At 47.8% G+C, this 12,497-nt stretch overlaps 5 non-coding genes across 5 annotated transcripts; all 5 read left to right on the forward strand.

Annotated features, from left to right (window-relative positions):
* The first annotated feature begins 2,808 nt into the window (after positions 1–2,808).
* Positions 2,809–2,890, forward strand: TRNAL-UAG. Its single transcript has one exon. It is a non-coding gene; the product is annotated as a tRNA-Leu (tRNA).
* Positions 2,891–4,475: 1,585 nt separating this feature from the next.
* Positions 4,476–4,557, forward strand: TRNAL-AAG. Its single transcript has one exon. It is a non-coding gene; the product is annotated as a tRNA-Leu (tRNA).
* Positions 4,558–7,727: 3,170 nt separating this feature from the next.
* On the forward strand, positions 7,728–7,817 carry TRNAY-GUA. The gene is given in 2 exon segments: positions 7,728–7,764; positions 7,782–7,817. It is a non-coding gene; the product is annotated as a tRNA-Tyr (tRNA).
* Positions 7,818–8,395: 578 nt separating this feature from the next.
* On the forward strand, positions 8,396–8,485 carry TRNAY-GUA. Its single transcript is given in 2 exon segments — positions 8,396–8,432; positions 8,450–8,485. It is a non-coding gene; the product is annotated as a tRNA-Tyr (tRNA).
* A 2,679-nt stretch (positions 8,486–11,164) lies between these two features.
* Positions 11,165–11,255, forward strand: TRNAY-GUA. Its single transcript is given in 2 exon segments — positions 11,165–11,201; positions 11,220–11,255. It is a non-coding gene; the product is annotated as a tRNA-Tyr (tRNA).
* The last annotated feature ends 1,242 nt before the right edge of the window (positions 11,256–12,497 follow it).

The raw sequence follows: 12,497 nt of genomic DNA on the forward strand, positions 1-12,497 counted from the left end.
AGCGCATATCTCTTCCCTGCACATTGCTCTAGAGACATCTACAGATCTTTATATCTAAGGCTTCTCATTTTTCCCCCACTGCCACCACACTGAGCACACACCTCTTCCCTGCACATTGCTCTAGAGACATCTACAGATCTTTATATCTAAGGCTTCTCATTTTTCCCCCACTGCCACCACACTGAGCACACACCTCTTCCCTGCACATTGCTCTAGAGACATCTACAGATCTTTATATCTAAGGCTTCTCATTTTTCCCCCACTGCCACCACACTGAGCACACACCTCTTCCCTGCACATTGCTCTAGAGACATCTACAGATCTTTATATCTAAGGCTTCTCATTTTTCCCCCACTGCCACCACACTGAGCACACACCTCTTCCCTGCACATTGCTCTAGAGACATCTACAGATCTTTATATCTAAGGCTTCTCATTTTTCCCCCACTGCCACCACACTGAGCACCATTTCTTCCCTGCACACTGTTTTCAAGACATCTGCAGATCTTTAACTCCTTTAGTTCACCTTCCTCATTTCTGCTGGAATTCAAAAATTCTACAAAACTGATCTCTGCTGCAATCAATGGTTCTCAAAGCATGGTCCCTGGATCAGTAGCATTTGCATCACCTAAAAACCTGTTAGAAATATAAATTCTTAGGCTCTTGGTCTTCTAAATCAGAAATTCCAAGAGCAGAGTCCAACAATTTGTCTTTTTAATAAACCCTCAGGTGACTGTGATGCCTGCTACATTTGAGAGTCAGTGCTCGAGATGCCCCTCTCCAGTGATGTCTCTCTCCACAGCAGCAGGGAGCTCTGGCCCCAATATGCCTACCTCTTTAACCCTTGAAAATGCATTGTGGTTCATTGACAGAGATCCCACAGAGGATCTGAGTTAGCAGTCTTCTTCCAATCCCTGCTCCCTTCACTTTTATGTTAAAACTTACGGGATTTCAAGAAGAGATCTCTGTCTCTATGCCCAAATTTCCCCTTCATATAAGGACACCAGCCATATTGGATTAATGCCCACACTAATAACTTCATTTTAACTTGGTTACTTCTGTAAATATCTTGTTTCCAAATAAGGTCACAAATTGGGGCACTGGGGATTAGGACTTCTATATAACCTTTTGGAGGGACAAAATTCCGCCTACAACAAAGACCACAGAATTTTACAGGAGGCTCTGGGAAAATCCCCTTTATATGTCCAGGGAACCCCCAACACTACCATAGGATTAATTTTCTCTTCTCTTGGGGGAAATTAAGAGACAGTGACAAGTGTCTGTTCTTAAGGAAGTGAGCCAGGTCTGGGTGCTTCTTCCCTAACATAGACTGTATATTTGCAAGAGAGAGGGAGGCACAGAACATGAACATATATAACCTCCCCATTTAAAGCTCTTGGTGGAAATGTGCTCCCCAAATAGCTTTAATGTTATTAAATGGAGGGTGGATCCGATGTCATCAAGGAGCCACAATTTCTACTTTCTTAGAAGGCAGAAAATCGGTCCAAACATCCCCCAATCCCACCACCCAGCCTTTTGCTGTCACCTATTCCCCGACCCCACCACCACCTCCAAGTCTAGGCAGTAATTGTGAAATAATTCTGCTACAGCCACACACTAGCGAAAGAGATAGCAGCATCTGGCCGTTCTGTTATTTCCAATTTGTTGTGAGGAAAAAAAGCAAGAGTTCCTTTCCGCATAGGGAACACGGAGACTCAAGTGTGTGGACTCTAAACAGATGCTCAAACGTTTGGAAAACTGATGTGTGTGGCTACTCTTCTGTGTGTCAAGAGGAGTGACAGTGTAATGCTAATTTTCTCTCTTTCCGACTCGGTTCTCAGGCTCCTCTCCGTAGGCCTGCAGGCTCGGGATTCCGGGTAGGATGAGGTGCGGGAGCACGCAGAGTACCAGCCTGGGCTCAGAATCCTGCCTCAGTCCTTGGAGAAGGGCTTCTCTGGCTTCTCCTTCCGCAGTCGCCAGTGGTAATAACCGCTGCATGGCTACAACTGCGCAGGGGAGACAGGACCTCTCTGGGAGACGCAGAAATATATGTTCCAAAGAAAGGGACTGAAGGCTCCCTGGAAGCAGGAACCGATCCAACCTAAAAGACAGCCTTCTCTTGCAACAGGCTGAGTTGGGAAGATTCTGCTTGGGCTGACACTAGGCAGCGGGCATTGATTGGCGTCGGCTTTTTGGGCTCTCGGCCACTAAGAGCAAAAGGGAACTATGGTTTTGTTTCGTTTCGTTTTTTGTTTGTTTGTTTATTTTAATCCTTTAACGCACGCCCTATCCATGCCTCCTGGAGACTCAAGACTGCTCTCCTAGCTTCAGAATCGAAAAGTATCGAACTCAAAATTTAGCAAAAAATTGAAGTCCAGGCACGCGGAGCTGACAGGGAAAGGCAGCTTTGCTCATTCTTACTCCTCCACCACCAGTATCCCCAAATGATATGGATACTAATCACTTTTTGTCCAATCAACAAATAGTTTTTGAGCGCTTACTGGACGCAAAGCAGAAGCTCATGTGACCCACCTTCGGGAAGCTGTTTCAGTCCACACCCTAAGAGCTGCGCTTCCGGAGCGATACTTGCCTTTGAAGTTATTTCCCTTTTACTTCCTCGAGTGAGAAAAGCTATTTGGGTTGGGTGGATACAGGTTCGAGTTCTAGTAGAGCAGAGAACTTTCTTAGTGTCCTCTGGTGATATCTAGAATCAAGATTTGGGGTCACAGAGTAGAGGACAACGCTGGGGGGAAAAAAAAAGGCAGAAAGGTATAACTAGCGAGTGTAGGGGAATACCTGATGTGGGTACGGTAGCGTGGCCGAGCGGTCTAAGGCGCTGGATTTAGGCTCCAGTCTCTCTGGAGGCGTGGGTTCGAATCCCACCGCTGCCAAGGTTTTGTTTCTTGATCGTGAATGTTCACGACCCACGTCCTCACTACAGGACCGGATAAGGACTTGCCAAAGGGAAAGCATTTAAGCTGAGGCTTTTTCAAGTTGAGAGAAGAGAGGTGGAGAACCTTGAAATTACCTTGAAAGTGCAGGTGCCCCACAACGGGCTGCCCCAGCGAGGGGAGCAGGGAGTGAAGTCAGATGGTCTCATCATTTGCTGCTAAGCCAGCAAACTTTGGGCAGTTGCAGAATGTCCCTGTGCAGTTTCTGCTGCTGACTGCCTCTGGGATCCCTACTGTTCCCTACAGGATTATCTCTATTTATCTGCTGCTCTCCTCACTTAAACAGCACCCACTCCCTCACTCATCCTTTCTCTTTCCTTCCCTTCCAGGCAAGGATGGTAAAGTCAGGCCAGTAAAGAAGATGGGTTAAGCTGGAAGAGAATCATCGAGGGAGGCAATTGCTCCTCAGTTTACCATCTGTGCCACCAGGGAAGCCCCATCAGCTCAGGCAAGTGATTTAATTCCAAGGCTTGAGTCACCCAAGGAAGAGTACTCTGACCCTACCTAGCACATAGTGTCCTAGGATGGGTTCACAATCAGAATTTGAGCTCTTTAAGGAACACTCTCACTTTCTGACCCTAGAGGGCAGTGCCTTTCCTGCCCAATATGCACCACTTTTGGTTCCCAAAGGGTGCATTGGGCATGGTTTGGCACCTACTGCACTCAGATTTGAATCCAGGCATCTCCTCTTCCTTAAGCCTTTGAGGAGTCATTGGTTCATTTTAGTAGGTGGAGATGACTGGACTATTGAAGGCAAGCAATAAATTTGTCCATCTGACTTGTTACTCTAGTCAGCTTCTGAAAATGAAGTGAGTGTTAGTTGCTCAGTCCTGTCTATTTGAGACCCCATGGACTAGAGCCCACCAGGCTCCTCTGTCCATGGAATTCTCCAGGCAAGTGATAGTTTGGACAGTTCCATATGAATTTTCCATATGAATCAGTCAGCTGATTGTTTTCTGGAGAAAAAATATAAGAAGCTTCTTTTCTAAAGAAATAATTCAGCAGAGCCACATGTGTGCATTCTTTGATGTCTCAGCTGGTGGAAATAGGGGGAGTTATAGAATTCTGTTGGCATCTTTAGGTTGTTGGTTAGATTCCAAATAGGCGCTGGAGCATTTGCAATTGCTCTAAAAACGCCATTGGATGTCATGTTCGCTGAAGATTTTCGTAGCTTTAATTAGCAACAGCCTTCGTTTATCTTTGTAAGAGATTTCTGGCAGACTGAGGAAGCCGCAAGGAATAAAACATAGTAACACTGCAGAAGGCCCACAGCCTAGTGTGTGGTACAGATTTAATTCATTCATTACCCATTTATTCATTCACTAAATTCTTCCCCTTCCTGGGTGGAAGATGAAAAATTCAGAGCCAACGAGGCGAGTAAACTTTTGCAATAAGTGTCCGCTGTGCCCTGAACCCCTTGCTCTTGACGTTTGAAGTTAGGACTTCGAGAACACTTTGTATAAAGCAAAATTGAGATGTAAAGAAACTACTATCAGAAAGAGTAGTGAATTTGTGTCCAGCATCTGGTAGCGTGGCCGAGCGGTCTAAGGCGCTGGATTAAGGCTCCAGTCTCTTCGGGGGCGTGGGTTCGAATCCCACCGCTGCCAAGGAAAGTTTTTGCCAGTTGCAGAAGACTGAGATCTAAAATGAGACAAATATTCCACCTACTGGGTTAGAGGTGAGAGACTGAGCGTGTGGCAGCGAGGTTCAGTTGAAACTAGTCAAATCCGTTTTCTGGCATGAAAGTTTTGCTAATTAGTGACGTTTTGATTAGTCTTCAAAGATGAATTTCACCAAGGGGATAGGGGTCATCGGAAACAAGTTTTAAGACCTTAAAACGGAAGCTTTAGGTGCAAACGCAACTCCGGAAGAGGAAGCTGTCACATTCCACAAGGGACTGATAAAAGGATAGGGGAAAGGGGCAGTGGTGTCGCCCCCTTTTTCCCCCCTACATTTTCACAGAGGGAAATTCACAGAGGCTTCGCGGGCAGTGTAAAACCGAAATTCAAGAGGCAACTCTTTTGGCAAAAGTGCAGGGCGTAGCCGTTGGGTCCATACTGTCGTCAGAGTACAGTGGTGACTTTAGAGTTAGTTCCTCAGGTCCTCAGCTCTCCATTGGTCTGTTTGCTCTGGGACGCATCTGCCTTCCCACGCCCAAGCCCCATTTCTGGTCTCTTGATGCAGACTCTGCATCTTTCTCTACCAGGAAGGGAGAAGAACAGGGAGGGTCTGAGGGAGTATGTCCGGAGTGTGACTCAACAAAAAGGCAATGTCCACCGGAGGAGGGAGGTGTTTAAATTCTTGTAGACTTGAATCAAGGATCTTGGACAACTAACTTGGAAAATTAGCTCACTGCCCCTACAGCTTGCTTTCAAAAAGTCCGAAAATGTTTTAACCCAGAATCTGAATGCCTGTTAGACATTTTCACCTCTTGAACTGTGAATACAGTGAACTTTGGATCTTTGCCCACATTTCAGGGGTCCAGGAGAGTGTATGGATGGAATATGATGTCCATTGCAATCCAGGTTGAATTAAAATGTTACACCTTTCTCAGTGTCTTTGGAGAGGCCCATTTTGCAGGAGAGAGCACCCTTAAGCAAAGGAGAGAGCACCTTCGGGAGGTGGTGAAGGAACAAAGATGGCCCATGTCCTTAAAAGAAACATCAAAAGAAGTTTCCAGTTCCTGGCTGAATTCTCAATATAAGAGTCTGCATATGATTGTTCCTCTTTTGCTTAGAAAACTCACATAACAAAATCGCAATCTTTGTTTAACATAAACATTGCATCCCTGCACTCACCGAGCTGAACTAAAAATGAAGAGAAACCCAGAAATGTTCAAATGGTCTCAATTTAAATTCATGACAATGATCTCAAGGGCATCTGCATAATAATCTTACTATTTTTCTCAGTCGCTTCACTGTACCATTCTTAAAGGTTAATCTTTCATTCCTTCTATAATGTCTTTAAAATAGCAATACCTCAGCATCCATTCTCACTCTCAGCTTTCTATTTCACTGAGGAAACGGAAGCATTCACAGGAGAATGTCAGCATGCACGGTACTACAAGGTACCCATCTACAGGCATCTGAGGACTTTTATTCCTCCTGTTACTGTGGATGACCTAGCTAAGATACTAGCTAAGATCATCCCCTCTAACTGCACCCTAGAAGCCATCCTTTACTGCTTACCCAAGAACATTCTTTCTAGTAGCTGTATACATGTAAATGGATATACATGGACAAAATCAATTCATGAATTTTTCAATTAATACTGTTTTCTGTTTGGAGGCGGTTTTATGTAAAAAAGAAAACTGAGCACGATGTAAAGAAAGTTCTCATATATATGCTCTCACTGCTCCTCTTCCAATATTTTCCCTTCTAATGACAAATTGCATTGGTATAATACATTTTGTTACATTTGGTGAACCATTGTACCATTTTGTTAATAATTAAATCCAGGCATCATCCTAGCAAAATTTCTTTGTTTGCCATTAAAGATTTCTTCAAACCTGGAGAGTAAAAGAGACTTGCAATAAAAGTCCAAGAGAATCTGAGCATGCATAATTATAAACACACCCTGGATAACTATCCTGAACTTTTGGAACTCTTCCTTTATTTTCCCACTGGCTTGTCTCAGCCTGCATTTTAGACAAATGTCTGTTACTCTATACGCTGCTCTCATTGCACCCAGAAAGTGTTAGTTTCATCTGAAAGTGTAATGAGTGGTGAAACTTGGAGAATTAGAAACAAATATACTGCAAATTCTGACATAGAGATATAGAAATAGAGAAAGACAGAAAAAAAAATAACAGAGACAAAAGGCAAGAGAAATAGACATAGAAACAAAGAAGAAAAGAGTGGGGGGAAAAAGTTACAGAGAAAGATCAGACCAAGAGGGCTAGACACCCTGAGAGACAGAAAGAAAATGAGAAACAGATACAGCTATATCAGAAGGGGGAAGTTTAAGAGAAAAGCACGAACTTAGGGATCAAAAAGGGATCAGACATACATCTGGTAGTAGGAAGGTGGTGGGGAAAATAAAGAGGGCTGAAGCAAGGGAACTGAAGGGTGCAGGAAGTGGGAGATAGATGCTGGAGAAATAGCTACTGACAAAAATTTCGGGTCTGTGGGCAGAAAAGAAGATCCAAATCCCTAGATTGGCCTCAGCGGGCAGAGCAGAAGAGTACCGACGGGCGTGGTCGTCACCGCGGAACCGAACATCACTTTCTCCATCCCTTCCCAGGAAGCGTCATGAGTGCAAAAAGTCAGACTACGTCTAGGTGAGCAGCGCAGTCCCTGTCTGGAGTGAGTGTTGAGGCGAGGTGAGTACAGAACCTGGGGCGGGAGTTGAGTGGGATGGGGAGAGGCGGTTAGAGGCGGTGATTCAACTCAAAAAGTCTTCATCGACCCTGCAGGATGCTTTCTTCTGCTCTCTATTCCTCCGCAAGCCCGCCACCAACCAACCCACGCTTCCATTTGGCTGACGCCCCCTTTATCCTCACCTCTTACAGGGTTTCAGACCTAGGATGGCCGGTATCCCACCACTCCGTGTAGAAAGGAGCAGGGGAGAGAAAATGAGTCAACGAGTGACTGTCCAGGCTCAGACATTCTGAAAATAGCCACCTCGGGTGCCTGACAACCACGGAGCTGGCATGTACATCTCTCTTTGACAAGAGAGCTTGCAACTAACCAGAGGCTTGATGTACCCAGGGTCATCCAGTGTGTTGGCCTCTGTCCTTTCTGCAAAAAGGAAGGACCCAGCATGAGCCCATGTGCACCCTTCGATAGCTCAGCTGGTAGAGCGGAGGACTGTAGGTCTACTACATGTGGACATCCTTAGGTCGCTGGTTCGACTCCGGCTCGAAGGAAGTGCCGCACTTGCTTTTTGCCTCATCATAAATGCCACCACCTCCTAGCACCTAGTGCTTCTGCCCTGCAAATTGGCCCCTGCCCGTGCACTACAAGAGTATCTTCATTCTTACCGGACAAAGCCAACAAAGCCCTTCCGGAGTCACTTGTTCCTTCCCCAAATCCAAGGACACATGCCCTTCATCCAAAAGCAACCTGAGTAGACTGCCCCAACTCCTTCAACATCCCAAGTCCTTTAAGCATTTATTCATGCACCTCTTCCTGGGGAGACAAGTGCCTCCTCTCCCACTACCACTTTGCTCAACGTGGACAGATTCCTGACAAACACGTGTCCACACAGGAGCTGCCCACTGAAAGCCCTGGAACCCAACAAGCACATGGGCCATCTCATAGTTCATGGAAAACCAAGGCATTCTTCTTGAAAATCCTCCCACTCATTTTCCTAGTGGGTGGGATGGAAGGAGGCGCTTAGAGGTGGTGCTCCTTTGAGGAGCAGTGAGGTTCCGTTCCTTAGTCCCTCTCATTTTTGCAAAAACAAAGGACCCAGTGCTTGTCAGTGGAAAGCATAGATGTGCACCCTTTGATAGCTCAGCTGGTAGAGCGGAGGACTGTAGACCTGATAAATGTGGACATCCTTAGGTCGCTGGTTCGATTCCAGCTCAAAGGAAGTGCCTTAGTTACTTTTGCCCCATCATGAGGGCCACTAGTGAAATGTGTCCACTGACGTATGCCCCCCAGCCCCAAACACCCCTTTTCTCCTGCCTTAGGAGACTGCCCCAACAAGGCACCCTGTTGACCACCCCCCCCCCCAAGCCCTTAAAACATTTATTCACCCACCTCTCCCCAGGGACAGCAGCACCTGCTCAGCTACTACCACTTACTCAACATGGAGACCCAGCCACACAGTACCTGCCCACCACAAGCCCTGGAGCCAGACAAGCACTGGGCCATGAATGGGTCATGGGCAGTGAAGGTGTTCTTCTTGAAAATCCTCCCATTCAATTTCTCTTTCCTACTCGGCCTAGTCCTAGGGTGGTCCCTTGCTTCTCTCTTCTGTCTAGCCCAACTGCAATCTCTGTGTGTCCTTGTCCATTTCTCCAACTTTCTCTCTGACTCTCTCTCTTTACCTTTCTCCCTCATTCTCACATTTGTTCTCTCTTTCTGTGTTTCTTTCGAATAATCCATAAATATATAGACATAGGGAGACAGAAAACCTCCATCACTATTCGTTTTATATACTGTGGGACAGGACTGCCACTCTGAGATTTACCAAGCCACTGCCAACTGTACACCTGCATTGAAAGCCACTGGCATTGGCAGCTGCAAAAGACACCAGGGCTCTCAGGATGGGGGAGAAGGCCTGAAGTCGTAATGAAAACTTCAGAGGCCCGATTCAAGTCTCCTGTCAGAGAACTAGGCTGAGGCCATGGGAAAACTTGAAATTCCTTGAAATTTCACAGCTTTTCTGGTTGCTACAGGAAGCTTTGGGTTCCTTCTGAAAGACTAATGATTGCTCCTGCTCTGTACAATGGTGGGAAAAACACGTGCACGGATTCTCCTGCTGCTTCTGATGGAAGACATAGAAATAGAGATGGAGATAAAGACAGAGACAGAGAGAGACCAAGGGTGATTGACTGCAAGGGGAGGGGGAGATAAAGAGAGAGGAGCAGAGTTTGTGAGCAAAAGGAAAGATTTAGAGTTGAGAGAGCCCTGAGAGTAGGAAAAGTGGGGGTGGAGGGGAGAGCAGATAATGGTGGCTGAAGGCAGCGAGCAGAAGGGGCCAGGGTTTGATGGCTGGATGTGTGATCTGGAGGGGTATACCAACTGTCTTCCTTACACAGGCCACTGGTCTATGCTTTCTGACCAGCTGGCTTACTTAAGGGCTGGGCCCTAAGGCTACATGGGCTGGGCCTTCCCACCAACCTCCATCCATCCCCACTGAGCCAGGCTGAAGAGGTGGTGGTGGTTGGGGGAGGGTTGTCAAGGCTTGTGGGTGCAGACAGGAAAGCCAAGGTGTGGCCCTTGCTCTTTTCCCTCTGTGGGAGGGAAACTTCTGAAGGTGGGAGATATGTTTGGGAAGCATGGGAAAGAGAACTGTCCATACAACCGTGATGGGCCTCTGACTCTGCAGTCCCGGGGCGCAGCTGCTGGCCTCCCCTGACCCCTAAGCCCACAAACTCCTTTTCAGTTCAGGTTCTGCCTCTGCATTCAGACTGCATTTCCCCACACATTTTCCTCTCCAGATGAGCTGCCCCAGGTCTTCCCATGTCCCACTGCTGACTAAAAGGGGCTGAGCCCAAGGCTGTGGTGTCTCCATGGGGGTGGTGCCACTGCTGTCCCACAGGAGACCTTCAGGAGAAAGGTTTTATTGCTCTGTGGCCACAAAGAGTCCCCAACCTCAAATGTCATCTTCTGCAGAGAGCAGCGAGCAGGGACCAAAAGGAGATTCTAGTGCTTTCATTGGATGTGTCCACAGACACCCCTACCTCCTCTCCCTCCCCCTCTCCATGGGAATTGGAGGTTCTCAGGTTTGGGGGAACTAACTTTGATGTTTTGGGGATGTAGCAGGGGCAGGGGAGTACCCATAGCTGGGAGATGGACTGTGATGACTTGCATACTCTAGGGTGAGCCCCAGCACAGTCAAATTCTCCTATTTGGAGCCTCACAGTGAGCAGTAGGGGACCTCCGTGGACCTGGCCCTCATCCTCACAGGAGCAGACCTGTGGGTCTTTCGATCAGGGGTGGTGACACAGGCATTGGAGGGCAGGTGACTTGGGTGTGGCTTGCTACACCTCTGTTCTACCTGTGCTGGGTGGGCGACCATGCACTGTTGGGGAGGAGAGCCCACACCAAATAGGATCTGAAAGGTTTTTCAAAGACTCCAGGTGAGGGCAAGAGGTCCAAGTCGGACAGCAGGGTGCTCTGGCTCCTCCCTTCTTCTCCTGTGCCTATCCAGGAAGCCCACAGAATCTTGAGCTACTTCAGGGAGCAGTCGCCTCTGCCAAAGGAATCCGGGTCTGTGGGCAAAGGAGGGGAACCAAGGTCCCAGACTGGGCTAGCCCAATCAACATCCTTTCTGCATCACTTCCCAGGAAGCCTCACTGCACGGAGAAGTAAGACTAGATCTAGGTGGGCACCGAGGCCCCTCTCTGAAGTGAGTAACACGTAGAGGAGATACAGAACTAGAAATGGGGGTGGAGAATGAGACAGATGGAAAGGGGGAAGGAGCATCCATGGAGGCCCATACTATTCTTTAAGAAGCAGTGAGGCTCCATTTTCTTCACCACCTTCATTTCTGCAAAAAGAAAGACCCAGTACTTGTCAGCGGAAGTACTTAGTCGTGCACCCTTCGATAGCTCAGCTGGTAGAGCGGAGGACTGTAGTATTTCATGAATATAGATATCCTTAGGTCGCTGGTTCGATTCCGGCTCGAAGGAAGTGCTTGGGTTTCATTTTTTATCCATCACGAAGACCGCTAGCGCCCTCTACCTCTTCCCTGTATATTGGCCTTGGCCCTTTCATCAGTAGATCACCTCCATTTTCACAGGACAAAGCCCTTCTGAAGCCAATTACCTACCTCTCCTTCCTGAAATCCATGGGAAAATGCCCCTCAGCCTAACAACACCCCTTTGCTCCTGCCTTAGTAGGCTAGTTAGCCACCCCCTCAACCTCCCAAACCCTTTAAACTTTTATTCATGTATCTCTCCCCAGTGAAAGCTGCACTCGCTCTGCCGCTATCACTTACTCAACATGGACAGATCCGTGACAGATAAGTGACCACAGAGGAGCTACCCACCACAAGCCCTGGAGCCCGACAAGCACCCCTGCCATCACATGGGTCAGGGACAACCAAGGCATTCTTCTTGAAAATCCTCCCATTCAATTTCCCTTTCCTACTCTGCCTAGTCCTAGAATGGTCCATAGCTTTTCTCTTCCGTCTAGCCCAACGATTGTCTCTGTGTTTCTCTGTCCATCTCTCTCTTTCCAACTTTCTCTTTCTCTCTCTAGCTCTCTCTCTTCCTCACTCTCCAGAGAGGGAGAGAAGGTTACCAGGTTTGGGGGAACTAGCTTTGATATTTGGGGATATAACAGAATGAGAGTGTGCCCATAGTTGGGAGGTGTACTCTGTTGACTTGGACACTCCAGAGTGAGCCCCACCATGACCCCACTCCTCCTGTCTGGGAACTTACAACGAGCAGTAGGAGACCTTCGAGAACATGGACCTCGTCCTTGCAGGTGAAAACCTGCGGGTATTTGGATCAGGAGTGGCCACACTGGCACTGGAGGCCACACTTGGGTGTGGCTTGCCATACTTCCGTGCCACATGACCTGGGTGGGTGAGTGACCAAGCACTGTCGGGGTGGCAGGCTCGCACCAGACAGGATCTTAAACGTTTGTCAAAGACGCGGAGCAAAGGCAAGAGGTCCAAGCGGGGTGCTCTGGTCCTCCCTTCATCTCCTGTGCCTGTCCAGGAAGCCCACAGAATCTGGAGCTACATCAGGGAGCAGCCGTCTCTTGCCAAAGGAATCCGGGACTGTGGGCAGAGAAGGGGAGCCAAGTCCCCAGACTGGCCGCAGCATGACCAAGCTTCTGGGTACCTAAAGGTGTGGTCTCCCCGCCTAGCCCGACATCCTTTCCCCATCACTTCCCAGGAAGACTCACCGTGAGGAAAAGTGAGC

The sequence above is a fragment of the Bison bison genome, unplaced genomic scaffold (genome assembly GCF_000754665.1).
Source record: "Bison bison bison isolate TAMUID 2011002044 unplaced genomic scaffold, Bison_UMD1.0 scf7180017864117, whole genome shotgun sequence".
NCBI lineage: Eukaryota > Metazoa > Chordata > Mammalia > Artiodactyla > Bovidae > Bison > Bison bison.